Raw genomic sequence first — 17,474 nt, 5'->3', positions numbered from 1 at the left:
AAGTGAGGAAAGGATGATGGAGACTATGATTCCCCCGCAAGTCGGGATGAGACTCCGGACGAAAAAAAAGAGGCCATAAAAAAAGGCCCAAATAAAAAAATGAATGAGAGAAAAAGAGAGAAGGGACAATGTTACTATCCTTTTACCACACTTGTGCTTCAAAGTAGCACCATTATCTTCATGATAGAGAGTCTCCTATGATATCACTTTCATATGCTAGTGGGAATTTTTTATTATAGAACTTGGCTTGTATAGTCCAATGATGGGCTTCCTCAAAATGCCCTAGGTCTTCGTGAGCAAGCGAGTTGGATGCACACCCACTTAGTTTCTTTTGTTGAGCTTTCATATACTTATAGCTCTAGTGCATCTGTTGCATGGCAATCCCTACTCACTCACATTGATATCTATTGATGGGCATCTCCATAGCCCGTTGATACGCCTAGTTGATGTGAGACTATCTTCTCCTTTTTGTCTTCTCCACAACCACCATTCTATTCCACATATAGTGCTATGTCCATGGCTCACGCTCATGTATTGCGTGAAGATTGAAAAAGTTTGAGAACGTCAAAAGTATGAAACGATTGCTTGGCTTGTCAACGGGGTTGTGCATGATTTAAATATTTTGTGTGGGGAAGATAGAGCATAGCCAGACTATATGATTTTGTAGGGATAACTTTCTTTGGCCATGTTATTTTGAGAAGACATAATTGCTTAGTTAGTATGCTTGAAGTATTATTATTTTTATGTCAATATTAAACTTTTGTCTTGAATCTTTCAGATCTGAATATTCATACCACAATTAAGAAGAATTACCTTGAAATTATGCCAAGTAGCATTCCACATCAAAAATTCTGTTTTAAACATTTACCTACTCGAGGACGAGCAGGAATTAAGCTTGGGGATGCTTGATACGTCTCCAACATATCTATAATTTTTTATTGTTCCATGCTATATTATATTCAGTTTTGGACATTATTGGGCTTTATCATACACTTTTATATTATTTTTGGGACTAACCTATTAACCGGAGGCCCAGCCCAGAGTTGCTGTTTTTTGCCTATTTCAGAGTTTCGCAGAAAAAGAATATCAAACGGAGTCCAAACGGAATGAAACCTTCGGGAACGTGATTTTCGAAACGAACGTGATCCAGAGGACTTGGACCCTACGTCAAGACATCAACCAGGAGGGCACGAGGTAGGGGGCGCGCCTAAGCCCCCCCCCCCCCCAAGGCGCGCCCTCCACCCTCGTGGGCCCCCTGTTGCTCCACCGACGTACTCCTTCCTCCTATATATACCTACGTACCCCCAAACTACCAGATACGGAGCCAAAAACCTAATTCCACCGCCGCAACCTTCTGTACCCGTGAGATCCCATCTTGCGGCCTGTTCCGGAGCTCTGCCGGAGGGGGCATCGATCACGGAGGGCTTCTACATCAACACCATAGCCTCTCCGATGGTATCTGAGTAGTTTACCTCAGACCTTCGGGTGCATAGTTATTAGCTAGATGGCTTCTTCTCTCTTTTTGGATCTCAATACAATGTTCTCCCCCTCTCTCGTGGAGATCTATTCGATGTAATCTTCTTTTGCGGTGTGTTTGTTGAGACCGATGAATTGTGGGTTTACGATCAAGTTTATCTATGGACAATATTTGAATCTTCTCTGAATTCTTTTATGTATGATTGGTTATCTTTGCAAGTCTCTTCGAATTATCAGTTTGGTTTGGCCTACTAGATTGATCTTTCTTGCAATGGGAGAAGTGCTTAGCTTTGGGTTCAATCTTGCGGTGGCCTTTCCCAGTGACAGTAGGGGCAGCAAGGCACGTATTATATTGTTGCCATCGAGGATAACAAGATGGGGTTTATATCATATTGCATGAGTTTATCCCTCTACATCATGTCATCTTGCTTAAAGCGTTACTCTGTTCTTATGAATTTAATACTCTAGATGCATGCTGGATAGCGGTCGATGTGTGGAGTAATAGTAGTAGATGCAGGCCGGAGTCGGTCTACTTGTCTCGGACGTGATGCCTATATACATGATCATACCTAGATATTCTCATAACTATGCTCAATTCTGTCAATTGCTCAACAGTAATTTGTTCACCCACCGTAATATTTATGCTCATGAGAGAAGCCACTAGTGAAACCTATGGCCCCCGGGTCTATTTTCCATCATATTAATCTAATATCAGATTGGGGGGAGATCGGAATTAGCAATTGATAAAAAAGAAAGGATATGGGCTCGCGTGAGTAGAAAACAAAAGATATCTATTCTAGTTCTATCATCAGCTATGGGTTCGAATCTAATTCTTTTTTATGCTATCAAAATAAGGTTTCAGAAGGGTATCTCTTACCGCAGGGTTTTTTTTATTTCACTTTCTTTACTTTGCATCTTTATCATAAAAATACCAAAAATATTATCTTATCATATCTATCATATCTCACTCCCGTAAGTGACCGTGTAGGGATTGACAACCCCTTATCGTGTTGGTTGCGAGGATTTATTTGTTTGTGTAGGTGCGAGGGACTCGTGTGTGGCCTCCTACTGGATTGATACCTTGGTTCTCAAAAACTGAGGGAAATACTTACGCTACTTTACTGCATCACCCTTTCCTCTTCAAGGGAAAACCAATGCAGTGCTCAAGAGGTAGCAGTAACGAGATTGAACGAGGTATGGGGATACCGGCGATCGAATCTCGGGCAAGTAACATACCGATGAACAAAGGGGATTGTATACGGGATTGATTGAATCCCCAACATCGTGGTTCATCCAATGAGATCATCATGGAACATGTGGGAGCCAACATGGGTATCCATATCCCGCTGTTGGTTATTGGCTGGAGAGATGTCTCGGTCATGTCTGCATGGTTCCCGAACCCGTAGGGTCTACACACTTAAGGTTCGGTGATGCTAGAGTTGTTATGGGAAATTATATGTGGTTACCGAATGTTGTTCGGAGTTCCGTATGAGATCCCGGACATCACGAGGAGTTCCGGAATGCATGGTCCGGGGTAAAGATTTATATATGGGAAGTCTAGTTTCAGTCGCCGGAATGGTTTCTAGGGGTTATCGGTATTGTACCAGGACCACCGAAAGGTGTCCGGGGGTCCACCAGGCAGGGCCACCTCCCCTGGAGGACTTAATGGGCTGAATATGGGAGGGAACCAGCCCCCTAGTGGGCTGGTGCGCCCGCCCCCCAAGGGCCCAAGGCGCCTAGGGTTGGAAACCCTAGGGGGAGGGGGCGCCTCCCACCTTGCTTGGGGGAGCAAGTATCCCCTCCTGGCCGTCGCCCCCCTCTAGATGCATCTAGGGGGGCCGGCCCCCTCTTACCTTCCCCCTATAAATAGTGGGGGAGAGAGGGCAGCCGCACCCCTTCCCTGGCGCAGCCCTCCCCCCTTTCAACTCCTCCTCCTCCGTAGTGCTTAGCGAAGCTCTGCCGGAGAACCGCAAGCTCCACCACAACACCGTCGTGCTGCTGGAGTTCTCCCTCAACTTCTCCTCTCCCCTTGCTGGATCAAGAAGGAGGAGACGTCCCCGGGCTGTACGTGTGTTGAACGCAAAGGCGCCGTCCATTCGGCGCTTGGATCGGATCTTCCACGATTTGAATCGCCGCGAGTACGACTCCATCAACCGCATTCTTGTAACGCTTCCGCTTAGCGATCTTCAAGGGTATGAAGATGCACTCCCTCCCGCTCGTTGCTAGCATCTCCTAGATTGATCTTGGTGACACGTAGGAAAATTTTGAACTATTACTATGTTCCCCAACAGTGGCATCATGAGCTAGGTCTATGCGTAGATTCTATGCACGAGTAGAACACAAGTAGTTGTGGGCAACGATTTGTTCAATTTGCTTACCGTTACTAGTCTTATCTTGATTCGGCGGCATTGTGGGATGAAGCGGCCCGGACCGACCTTACACGTATGCTTACGTGAGACAGGTTCCACCGACTGACATGCACTTGATGCATAAGGTGGCTAGCGGGTGTTTGTCTCTCCCACTTTAGTTGGATCGGATTCGATGAAGAGGGTCCTTATGAAGGGTAAATAGAAAATTGGCATATCACCGTTGTGGCTTTTGCGTAGGTAAAAACGTTCTTGCTAGAAACCCATAGCTGCCACGTAAAACATGCAACAACAATTAGAGGACGGCTAACTTGTTTTTGCAGGGTATGCTATGTGATGTGATATGGCCAAAAGGATGTGATGAATGATATATGTGATGTATGAGATTGATCATGTTCTTGTAATAGGAATCACGACTTGCATGTCGATGAGTATGACAACCGGCAGGAGCCATAGGAGTTGTCTTAATTTATTGTATGACCTGCGAGTCAATATAAACGCCATGTAATTACTTTACTTTATTGCTAACCATTAACCATAGTAGTAGAAGTAATAGTTGGCGAGACAGTTTCATGAAGACACGATGATGGAGATCATGGTTGTCCCAAGCAACATTTTCTCGGGCTCAAATGTCCATCGGAACAAGATGTTCTGATGTTTAATATGGGCGCTCGAGGAAACCAACAAGATCATATCAGTTAGGACCAAGAGTATATCGATCAGAGAGGGGATGAATGAGAGATTCAAAAATTCTTGCGAATGTTTTGAATTGAACCCAATCACAGCACTGGAATAAGTTCAGTAGATCGAAAGCTGATCAAGCACATTATAGAGGAGCAAATCTTTCGAGGAAAGAAGTGATACTTGTTCGAGCATAGTATATTACAGGCTTGAGTATAACGATGTTTATGTAGTATGCCAACAGATAGCATGGGAAGATGTTCGACGGTAGTGTAACGAAAGGAAACTAACAAAGAAAAACAAGAATGACTCTGAATGATAAACAATTTGAATAGACAGTAACATGTATAACAAAGACAAACAAGCTGACAAATAAAATAAGTGTGAACAAACAAGATACTAAATGAATGAATGAAATAGAGGAAAGAACGAGAAACTATAATAGATCAGATAATTCTATGGACACGGAGCACGAAAGATAACTACTGAATGAAATGCAGGAGGATAAAGTGAACAAGTGATGCTCGGTGGCAACAGATGGATTTGGTAGACCAATTCGCCCTTCTGCCAAAGGACTACGTCTGGTTGGAGGGACTTGTGATTGAACATAGGATCAAACCTCTCTCCGTCCTATTCTCCTTCAACTAGGAGCTGATCAGACTTTGGTTGATTTCACTCGTGGTGGATACTTGTCAGTGATCTCCAAACCTTCGGCAGACTTCTTCGCGAACGACAACGACTCTTGGTTGCTGAAGACTTTGCTTGGTTAAGACAATTAATATTCATCACTCAAGCCGACACGTATCCGTCTAGAGAGTGCGCAACTCTCAAGAGTAATAGGTACAAGAACCCTAACTCGAAACTACTCTGATGCTCAATCACTTTCTAAGTTTTGGCTCTTGTTTTTCTCTCGGTGGGTTTTAAACTCAAATCTCTCAGAGAGGGGATGTTCAATCAATTTTCTCAGAACTTTTAAGCGGAGCATCCAACAGACAACGTTGGGGAAGTGTCGGGGATATACCCCGCGGTGTAACCCGCCGGATGTATGACCCGGCTGGAGCGTGGCGACTCACTGATGACCCGCCCGGAGCTTGGCGATTCACAGATAACCCGCCCGATCTTGGCGACTCATTAGTAACCCGGTGGGTGGGTCAGAAGGACAACAAGGCCCAAAGCCCAAAAGACCGGTTCACGTTTATGATGGGCCGGCTTAAGGAGAAAGGGATGACGAATATTTCCTTTACGAGGAAGCAAGACCCGGACTTGTATTCAACTTGTAAGAAAAGATAGACTAGTCCTAGTCCTACTAGGACTCCACATGTAACCCGCCCCTCTAACTTATATAAGGAGGGGCAGGGCTCCCAAAGAGGGACAGATAAGCAACAAGAAACAATCTCTAGGGCTAGACACAAAGAGCCGGCTTACCGGCGACTCTCTCATGAGCATAATGAGACCTAGCCACAAACAGCATGTAGGGCTATTACCGGATGATGTTTCCCGGGGCCTGAAGCTGTCTAAATCCTTGTCTTGTGTTACGTCTCTCGATTCCGCCCAACCCCTCTCAAGCTACCACATAGATGCGTTGGCCTCGCGACTAGTCCTGACACTAAGGACATCTGCCGTGACAATTCCACGACAGTTGGAGTTGGCGCCCACCGTGGGGCCTGCGCATGGTGGTGTTGAGTTCTTGAAGGGATTTTCTTTAGGGATTAAGAAAATTCGCAATATTTTGGATGAGGAAGAGCTGGTCAGAGAGGATCTACATCGGCTTCGAGTTTATCAAAGCTCAAATTTACAATCGATGAGATTTAAGGTTCAGGAAGAATTAGGGTTGCGATCAACTCCGCTCGGCCGTTATCTTGCAAGTCGCCGAGGCTGAAAGTTTCCTGTCGACGTCAACAACAATCTAGTGGAAGGCTCAAAACTTGCGCCTCAGCTGCCCAGAGCAGAGGAAAATCAATCCTTACCAAGTCCTGATGAAGGTCCCAGCCCATGTATGTTTCGGAGACCAAAGTCAAATATTGCTAGTCTACAACCCGAAAAAGATGCCCACGACTCGTGGTTAGTCTGGATTCCGCCTTTCCGTCTGAGTCATCATCGTGTTTCGTCTCCGGTCCGAGTGGCGGTCACGCCTCGTTTCCTGTCTGGGTCGCCATCACCGACCTATTTCCGTCGCCGACGAGCCGCTTCAACAGCGCTGGCCTTGACGAGCAGCCTGCTCCACTGCAGTCCGCCTTGAGCCGCCTGCCTAAACCGGTTGTTTCTGCGGTCTTCCTACGCTGGCGCGTCGCCTCCGAGTCGCCGTGGTTCAAGCCGCCGAATTGCACTGGCCTCGCTTCCACTCGTCACCTACGCGTGCACGATGCAGTCCTGGCTCGCTTCCGTTATGCTCCACCCGCGCGCGGATGCCCCCGAGCCGGCTCCACCGACACTGCGCTACTCCGCGGTCGCGCGCACGACCCTGTTCGACCATCCTCCGGCTGTTCCACAGCCCGCCGGCCGGTCCGTAATAGTAACAGAGTCATATACGTCCAACATCGCCGTATGTACATCAAGTAGCATTCAAAGGCAATCAATCAACACGGGAGCAATCACGTGTCGAGCGCGGCGGCGGTTTGTGGCCTTGTGAAAGTTTCCTGGTCGACCTAGCGCATGCACAGGGATCACGGGTCCAAGAGCTGATTGATACAAAAAACAAAATCTGATTTCCCGGTTTCTACGCATGAAGAAACATCAAACTAGTACAAATACTGTACACGCATAAAACTTCGAGGAAGGATTAAGTATAAAGAGCAGCCCCCACACATTGATTTGGATTCAGAAGAATTGTTGGTCCGCCGATGTGGTGCAGAGCCGCCTTTGCCGCACCACCGGAGAGTCGCCCTTGCACTGCCCTTGAATCACCGTTGCTTCGACAAGTTGCCGCCGTGGCCAAATTAATCGTCGGCCGTCTCTGCCTCAACGCCTGTGAGCCGCCGTCGCGATTTCCACTTCAGGCTTTAAACCGCCTTGGCTCCGGGTTCATCGTTCCTCCGCGCACTCCCGACCCTCGCCTCTAGCAGCGGCCTGAATCGCCTGACGCGCCAAGCCTCCCCTGACAGACGAGCCGCCGAGCTGGCCTGCCGCGTCCAATACTACGGCTGCCGGAGCTCACGTGGGCGGAGATGTTGCGGTTGCTGGAGCTGAACCTGTAACTCACAGATAAGGGGAAGGTGCTTCAGGGTCCTCAGACGCCGACAGTTGCCCGTGCACAAGAGCAGATGAACCACTGGTGCTACGCACTCCATGTGAGATCAAGGATAATCTACATTTTTGGTTGCTAGTGTTAGTACTGTTGCTAGAAGCACTAGTACTAGTTGGGCTGGGAACTGCTACCCAACTGTCCACGATCATCCGATGAAAATAGACCATTATTTCGTTACAAAGGTGTCGCAAAGGAGCGTGCGTCAATATTATTTTTGCACTAGCGCGTCCGGGGCGTGCTGCTGGACGGATATGTGCAAGCCGCCACCCTCACCAGATCAACACACGCGGCTAACTCATCGTCCGTGCCCGCGGCCGAGCCGTTTCCAACGCTGCGGTTGACTCTCTCGTTCGCGCCGGCTTACAATGTCGCTGTCGACTCTTCCGTCTGCGCCATCTTATGCGGCGGCTCATCTCTCTGATCTCACGGCCAACTCGCCCGCGGCCGAGCCGTTTCCAACGCTGCGGCTGACTCTCTCGTTCGCGCCGGCTTACAACGTCGCTGTCGACTCTCCCGTCTGCGCCGGCTTATGCGGCGGCTCATCTGTCTGATCTCACGGCTGACTCGGTCGTGAGTGATTTCAACTTCACCTAGTGATCATCAACTTCATGGAAGATTATTTTCGGCCTGACACATCAGGGCAATTATTTATAACAAAAAGTGATATTATACCGCGGTGATGGAGGCACGCCAACATCTTTTGGCACATGTGGTTGTCGTTATTCAACGGACTCCCGCACTGGCTTACAACGCCGTGGCCGTCTCTCGCGACCGCGCCGGCTTACAACACCGTGGCCGTCTCTCGCGACCACGCCGACTTACAACAAGGAGGACAATTTGCCCGTCCGCACCGGCTTACAACGCCACGGCCGACTCATCTGTCTGTGCCGTCTTTGATGTTACGGTCATCTTTACCGTCCGTCTCTTGCGGCCTGGTCTACATCAACACACCAGGCCGCACCTGTCTGGATGAGCTATTTATTGAGTATGAGCAAGTCACTACTTGGGAAGCCCGGTTTTTCTTCCAACAAATTGGAGGCAAATTATCATATATTATCAGCCGCCGTCTGCACTGGATGGTTCAATGGGCAGGCGCACAAGTCGTCGCCACTACAGTTTGGTTAACTTCAAACAGCCAGTTGGAAGGAACCATTGGCCGAGTTGCTGACATGGCTCATACGGGATCATTTATGACCCGCCGCAGTCACCTCAACCTTCTGTTATCAATGCCAATAATATACACCTTCTGCTATGGTCAAGTATGGAGAATCTCAAGCCAACTCCTCGAGTCGTCTTGAGACTCGGGGGCTACAATGGTATGACTCGGCAAAATTAGCCGATTTCAATAAATTCAGGAACTCCGGGTCATTGAAGGGAAAAGTAACACGGCCCCGGAGATTATTGCTAGATCAATGAAAATTTAAAAGCTGTCAGAAGATTTCCGGCTCAAAATAAGGATTCTGGTTTAAAATCCGGTTCAAGAGACATCTCTCTCCCACAAATCACTGAAGCTCTTAATATCCGGTTTAAAAACCGGTTCAAGGGAAATTTATCTACCACAAGGCTTTGAAGTTCTCAAATCCGGTTTAAAAACCGGTTCAAGGGAAATTTATCTACCACAAGGCTTTGAAGTTCTCAAATCCGGTTCAAAATCCGGTTCAAGGTAAATTTGTCTCTCACAAAGTTTTGAAGCTTTTAAATCCAGTTTAAAGTTCTGGTTCAAAAAGAATTAATCTCTCGCAAGTTCGAGTTCTCAGAAAAATTAAAGGTTGCCACAAAGAACTTGCTGCCATGATGCACGGTTAAAACTTGGGTATCCTGCCTTACGGCTTATCTTATTATTGTCACTTGGGGGCTTCCTGTTCAAACATAGGTCGTATTCGAACCAAAGAGAACATAGCTGTCGATACCCTTTTGATTGGCATACTGCCAAACCCATTAGGGGGCTTCTTGATCGTATCTGAATCATAGCTCAACCCCTTTGGGTCTGACGTGGATCGTATTCGAATCAGCGTCATTAAACAACTCTAAAGGTCATTTGGGGGCTTCCTGTTCAAACATAGGTCGTATTCGAACCAAAGAGAATATAGCTGTCGATACCCTCTTGATCGGCATCGCCAAAGCCACTGGGGGCTATATGATCGTATTCGAATCTTAGCTTAACCCCTTTGGAACGGTTTACTGATCGTATCCGAATTAGTAGCCTCAAAAAGTTTATTCTGTCTCTGGTAAAGTTTATTGCAGCCACAATTACTTAACTTGAGACCTTTTTGGGATTATATCTCAAATATAGATGAGTCGTTTATGCTTAATTCGGCTTAACTTTTCGATTATAAGTTGCCGGCTTATGACAATCACTATCCATATGGAAACATTGGTTTCTACAAGGTTGGGTCATCACCCCTACTGTTCAGGTCACATAAACCGGCAGTACAAATTCAAATATCACAGTGGTTATATGTGAGGTATTATGACCCGCCCTGCGGTAAACCGCCAAGGGTTCTTGTGATCTACTTGTGTGCAGGGTAAGACTACATTTGGGTGGTCACCCGCCCAGGCTCTTGACGTTAAGCCGCCAGGGCATATGTTGTTTAAACTCTGTGCAGGATTTGCAGAACTATGACTTATATAAATGCTTCAGTCCAAGCTCATCATTGAAATTGGTGTCTCAAAAGGGTTATCAATTATTGATTTTCTCAAGGGCTATAGGCCACCGGGTTACAAAAATTCCGGCTTACAATGAATGCGCATTAAGTCGTCATCGGCCAAGAGCCGCCAGGTATTTAAACTCCGGATTTACTTGTCAACCGATGAGGTATTCAAATCTTTAAATAGCCAAAACTGGCTGGATTTTCATGATGATATTGAATGATTGAGGTTTTCATATCGAATTATATTATTCAAATCTTGAATAGCCAACATGGCTGGATTTTTATTATGGTTATCAGAAACTAATATTATGATTGAAGTTTTCAAAGTCGCTTCAGTGCAATGGCTATTATTTTATCAATTGATATAATTTATTCTACAATGGAAGGAATAGTCCCGAGTCGCTGCAGGCTGACAACCCGGCACTTGGGGGGCACATTATTCCAGTTGAGGTTACATCAAATATGCAAGTCTCATGTCGCTGCGAGCATGCACCATGACACTTGGGGGCTAATGCAAAGTCATTTTTATTGGCATTATTGAAGACCCGACTCATCCCATTGTAATGAGTCGGCCCTTGGGGGCTAGCAATTGCTCCTGTCAACAAGTCAAGGTACACAAGTCAGATCATTATATTGAAAGGTCCATTGCTTAGTTGGTAAAGCACAAAGCTCTTAACCTTGTGGACGTGGGTTCAAGCCCCATGGTGGAGACTATATTATATGATGTTATTATCAATTATATACAAAGTCCCAGCTCAGTATTATCTTACTGATCCGGCCCTTGGGGGCTACACATTGTTGTTCAAGTTTACATGGTCATATCTACAAAGTCCCTGCTCATTATTGCATAATGATCCGGCCCTTGAGGTCTACACTGGTTGAAGTTTTCATGAGCATAAAGCAATTACAAGTCCCAGGTTGCTGCAAGCATGACAACCCGGCACTTGGGGGCTACATGTGTGGAATATTCAGTTTATATGATTGAGATGAATAAACCGCATTTCTTCAAGCTTGCAACACTTATTGGAGCAAGTCTTAAGCCATCACGTTGTTCTGCTCAAGACTTGGGGGCTACAGGTAATATGGATATAAGGGGAAAAAATCTTCAAATTATCAGTTTTGAGCAAATCAGGAAGATCAATTACATAACCCGGTGTCAACAACAATTATGACCCGGCATCATCTGTTTTATAATCCGGCAGTTTTGGTAATGATAAGCCGGCAAGTTTTACATCTTCAAGCCGGCTGAATATCAGATGAGTATTTGAAGACCAAAATTATTTAACCCGGCGCCTTGGAAGCCGACTCAAGTGGATTATTCTTCACAATATTTTTCTGTGAGAAACCAACATCAGCAAATTGAGTATGAAGCTAGCTTATTGACCCGGACTTTCCAGAAGGAGGAGATGACAAGGACTTAAGGATGATCAACTGCCGGCTTACAAGAATATTTAACCCGGAGTACAACCTGGCAATTTGTTCTTGTGTTTATGTTGCAGATAAGTTTAACATGGATAAATCCAAATTAAACTTGGGGGCTAATGTCGGGGATATACCCCGCGGTGTAACCCGCCGGATGTATGACCCGGCTGGAGCGTGGCGACTCACTGATGACCCGCCCGGAGCTTGGCGATTCACAGATAACCCGCCCGATCTTGGCGACTCATTAGTAACCCGGTGGGTGGGTCAGAAGGACAACAAGGCCCAAAGCCTAGAAGACCGGTTCACGTTTATGATGGGCCGGCTTAAGGAGAAAGGGATGACGAATATTTCCTTTACGAGGAAGCAAGACCCGGACTTGTATTCAACTTGTAAGAAAAGATAGACTAGTCCTAGTCCTACTAGGACTCCACATGTAACCTGCCCCTCTAACTTATATAAGGAGGGGCAGGGCTCCCCAAGAGGGATAGATAAGCAACAAGAAACAATCTCTAGGGCTAGACACAAAGAGCCGGCTTACCGGCGACTCTCTCATGAGCATAATGAGACCTAGCCACAAACAGCATGTAGGGCTATTACCGGATGATGTTTCCCGGGGCCCGAAGCTGTCTAAATCCTTGTCTTGTGTTACGTCTCTCGATTCCGCCCAACCCCTCTCAAGCTACCACATAGATGTGTTGGCCTCGCGACTAGTCCTGACACTAAGGACATCTGCCGTCACAATTCCACGACAGGAAGGGTGGCTATTTATAGCCCCAACCTTCCCTCATGGGAAATGACCAAAATGGACATGCAGATCAGCCAACGGTCGGAAAAATTGGCACAAAGGTAGCATTCCTTGCGGTCCTCAGTCCGAAAGATATCTCCTGCAACACCGAAGAACAACGTCTTCTGCTGACAAATAATCATTCGAAGCATAAAGAGATTTCTCTCGGTCTTTCATAGTTTTCAGCTAAGCATCACAGCGGACCTAAGCTTCGAGAACCTATACCCCTTTTAAGAGTATGGAGGTCCTATGACCCAATAAAGAGAAAGAAGAACAGTGAAATAAATGCTACATCTTCACTTCATCTTCAACTTCTTGATTGCAGTCAATTTCTTCGGACAGACACCGAATAATATATTGCTTTACGTCAGCCATAATTTTTAAGGGGTCAACTCAATCGTCTCGCAAACATGTCTTCACGAAGTGTAGCTCATCCTTCTCTGCAAAGAAAATATTCTTCACTGAATTCCTCGAACTTGACACCGAATACAAAATTTGCTTCGGGCTTGCATGGGCTATTTCTCTCTATGTGCACTAGCAAACAAATAAGTCCATGCCTGTTTCTGGCAACAATCTCCATAACACAAGGGGGAAAACATTGCACCAACAGGATCCAAACAGAAAACAATCAAGTTTGGGAACTACAACACAGCGGAGGCCTGCCCACCCACAGGTCCAGCCAGAAGATGGTGACAATGGAGATGGAAAGTTGTGTTGAATCTCATTCTCGATCAACTGTATGGACTTCTATAATTGAGAACCCTCCCTACACTTATAAGCAAGAAGAGGCGTTGCCCTATAAATATTTTGCTTCGATAAGCTACAACCATAAGCCCCCATCCTCGTGGAGGAACCGTGATGGGCTGTAAGAGACACATGGTTGCATAGTACATTTGTGTAAGTATCCTAATAGTTATTGTCCAAATGAAGATTATGTGAGACGCTTCAGTCGCACACAAATTGTCACGGGTCTTGTGTGAAGTAACTATATGAAAATCTGCACATATTGTTATTGTCCCGTGAAAGAAATATATCAGAGTGGCGAAAGAGTTGGCGATTGACGCGAGAATAATAAAAACCTTGAAAGCAAATACTAGAAAGTAAAGCAGTAGAAAGAAAGCGGTTGTTGTGTGCAATAGAGAGGTTAGGTGCGGAGAAAATTCAGATCATGGTGTACATCAAGTGTGCCAGTGCGATGATAACCACCAGATCCTCTGTATTGTGATTCTAGCACATATATTGTTTGTTCAGTATGTGGTTCACCCTTGAATGGTAGAACTCCATGTATGAATTTTCTCCCCTATCGTCATGCTTCGACATTTCTATAACATGGTCATTTCCGTAATTAAGGTCATAAGACCAGAGCAATGCATTGAGTGTCGTGGATCCCTATTATCCTCATGTTATCTTCGCTCCTCATAGATACCAATACATGTGACCTGAAGATCACGGATTCTCTACACAATATGTGTTCTTGTGTTGGTCTGCGAATCATGTTGTCTGGGTCCTTAAATTGGACAACACACATTACGTTCACCACAGGTAAATAACTTACTGATAGACAGGATCCACATGTTCAATACTTGTAGCCACCCTTTTCATGTTAATTTTCACATATTGATAGGCGGGATCCATGTGTCATAGACATGTAAAAATGATTTGACATCTGCTGGGTCAACAAGAGCTTTTGGTGAGAAATATAAAAAATTCGAAGGGATTTCGCAAAAGATAAGCCACAAGGCCTCGTCTCCACCATCCACTCGCTACAACGGGCCCCACGCCACGCTAACACGCCTAGTCAGCATTGCGGGCATACACAACCATGATTTACTCGAGCTAGCTCAGTTGTTGCACCCGTTCAATGTATACCGCAAGTTTCAGCACTAAAGTGGCCATTAACATCAACTTTCAACACTAGTGGTGTAATCTCCATATTATTACTTCAGAAAAAGTTATGTTCCTTTTTCTGCCCTGCTCAAAAACACCAGTTTACTAGTTGTTGATCCCCACGGAGCTCCGTAGATCCGCCGTCCGAAGCTACACTACCTAAAAACACCAATTCATTAAGGTATTCTATTTGTTTTCCAGCTGTTGTGTTCACCCTGTAGCGTGCCGCTGTGGCCTAGCCCCATGTCGTACAATTCCTCTCATTGAACTATATAAGAGTGTGCATCTTCATGATTTTATATATTTTGTTGTGTGGTTACTCTCGTTAACAAAGTAATTTGCTATATGCGCTTAGAAATATTACGGTTATCTATGGTGTATGACTTGCATGGTTCAATTTGGTACATTTTTTGTTACTACTAATTAAACTTAGGCATATGTACGTGTTCATTGAGGTTGAATGGCCATTATCGAATTTGAAATTATCAAATATATGAAAGGTAATGTTTCAACTCTTGAGGTGTATCCCTAGCAGGATCTTAGGCAATGATGCATGCGTTGCCATGTCATTGTACGTGATGCAGGACAAGAAGGGTGTCAACCTGGATGCGACCAGGAGGTAAATATACACATAATTTTTTTCATGTTTTCTTCATTGCCCTTTTTTGCTGCTATGATAACATTCTAACAATGTACCACCGTTGTAACACATGGACAATTTTTCTAGTAGTTCATTAATAAGGATTAGTGTGGATTTTTACAGCCATAGCAACACACGCGTGATTACCTGTAGTTGACTCAAAAGAAAAACTTGTGAACGTCTGCCTCTTCGTCGATACTACTCCTATTATGTAGTTTCGCCTAAGCACGATGGAATTTCTCATTTCTTTAATGCCGACCAGTCGTTATGATGTGTACTTCCTTCGTACGGTGAACCTGTACATATAGAAATTTTAGAATAAATTATGAAGTAAAGTAACAAATGCATTGCAAAGGTGCAAAATCATCATCTCTCCTTTCTTTAATTATCCAACCTCCAATGAGCTAAGTACATATATAGAAATTAAGGTGACCATTAGTTATATTGGTCTTATATATGAACAAATTTTAAACCAAATGTGCGCATTTATATTGTTCATGCTAAAGACAGCGGAAGAAGTGCGCGAGTTGGGGACTTCGGAGCTCTGCGCCGCTCTGAGCCGCTCCCCGCTCCCTTGAGCTCTGCGCCGGCCGCCACTCCGGCGCCGGCCGCCACCAACTGCGCCGCCCTCCACTCCACAGACGGCGCCCACCTCCCGCTGCGCCATGGCCTCTAGGGTCTCCCTCTCTGCCTCGGACTCGTCGGATTCTGACGCTCCCTCGCTCTCCCCGCCCCGCGCAGCCATCCCCCTCCCCTCCCCTCCCCTCGCGTCGCGGCCGCAGCCCTCCCCTCCTCCGGCACCGCCGCGGGTGTAGCTCAGGTCCGCCATCGTCGTCCGCTAGATCTTGGATACGGCCTTTGGCCCGGTAATCCAGGGTGGCGGGGCGGGGCCTTCGCGCGCTCATGCGCCCCCGCCCGTGGGTGGTGGCTGGCAGACCAAGGCAAGCCGGCGGCCTCGCGCTCCGCCAACCCGCGACCCGCGTCCGCGGCGCCGCCGCCCGGCTTTGGGGCAGCGTGTCCTCACCGCTGCCCGCCCGCACCCTTCTTCCAAGCTGCCGGTGGAGCTATACGGGTGTTGCTACAATTGTTGCAGTGAAGGCCACATCTCCAGGGAGTGTACCAACCCAACGCTCTGTGTTCGTTGTCGTGGACCTGGCGACACCTCGCGCGGGTGCACCCGACCGCGCAGCCCGTCTCCGGTGGAGCAGCCGTCGCGCCTGTCGCCGGCTCTCCGGCATCAGGAGGCTATGGATCCTCCCCGCCGCTCGTCCTCGGTCCTGCCACCCCCTCCTCCGGGCCCTCTGCCGCAGTCCCAGCGCTCGCCCTCGGTCCTGCCACCGCCGTCGCCGGGCCCTCCGCCGCCGGGCGCGATGCGGCTGTGGAGTCAGGTGGTGCAGGGGCCGCCCGCGGCGCGGCCTTCTTTGGGGGGTGGGGCCTCGGGGCCTGGTTTCTCGTCGTCGTTCGACCTGGTGGAGGGGCATTTTCGAGTAAATAGCATAAAACTACTAGTTTACAGTCTTTGGTTCCAAAAAACTACCACTTTTTAATTTTTCTTGAAAAGCTAGCGAACGCGCGGTCCGCTGTTTCAAAAAACCCAAACCCGCGGTGACTAGCGATTTAACCCGTTTTCTGACGGACCGGGCCCATCTGTCAGCCCACGTGGCCACGCGCGCTCACGGCGCGGCCGTTAACGGCCGTTAGCCGACCGGCCCGGTCGGAACTGGGTTAAATAACCGCTCGGTCGGTCGGGCGCTCTCGTGCTCGCTCGCTCACTCCCGTGCTCTCACTCCCCTGCTCTCACTCCTCTGCTCCAGTACGAGCTCGCCGCCGCTCGCCGTCTTCGAGGCCGGTGGCCGTCGACCTCCTTGCCGCAATGCCTTTCTGGAACGACGAGGAAACCAGCTCGGAGGAGGAGTGCGAGGTTGTCAGCATGGACATGGGACTTATGGTAAGTTCTTTGCCACCTAGGGTTAGGGTTAGGGTTAGGTGCTAGTAGCCCTAGGCTCTAGCCATGGATGTTGCTGAGTGTAGTGTTGTTGTTGTGTGTGTGATACTGTTCTTGATTAGTGAGGGTGGGGTTTGATTGTAGGATTGAGGTAACCTAGGGTTCATCTCTGTACAGTGTTAGGGTTCATGCTGATTTGGAGATTTTTTAGTGATCGGGTTTAAAGAACAGTGCTTGTTGATTCTGGTATTGAGTGGAGATTGAAACCAGTGTTTGTTGGTTATTATGGTTGCAGGAGGAACTAGACACCACTGTGGAGCCCCTTTTCTGTGGCCAACTTGAGCTTGCTCATCCCAAGTGCATTCTGCACCAACTGAG

The sequence above is a fragment of the Triticum aestivum genome, chromosome 2D (genome assembly GCF_018294505.1).
Source record: "Triticum aestivum cultivar Chinese Spring chromosome 2D, IWGSC CS RefSeq v2.1, whole genome shotgun sequence".
Lineage (NCBI taxonomy): Eukaryota > Viridiplantae > Streptophyta > Magnoliopsida > Poales > Poaceae > Triticum > Triticum aestivum.
The sequence above is the reverse complement of the archived record's forward strand: the minus strand, read 5'-3'. Positions refer to the sequence as shown.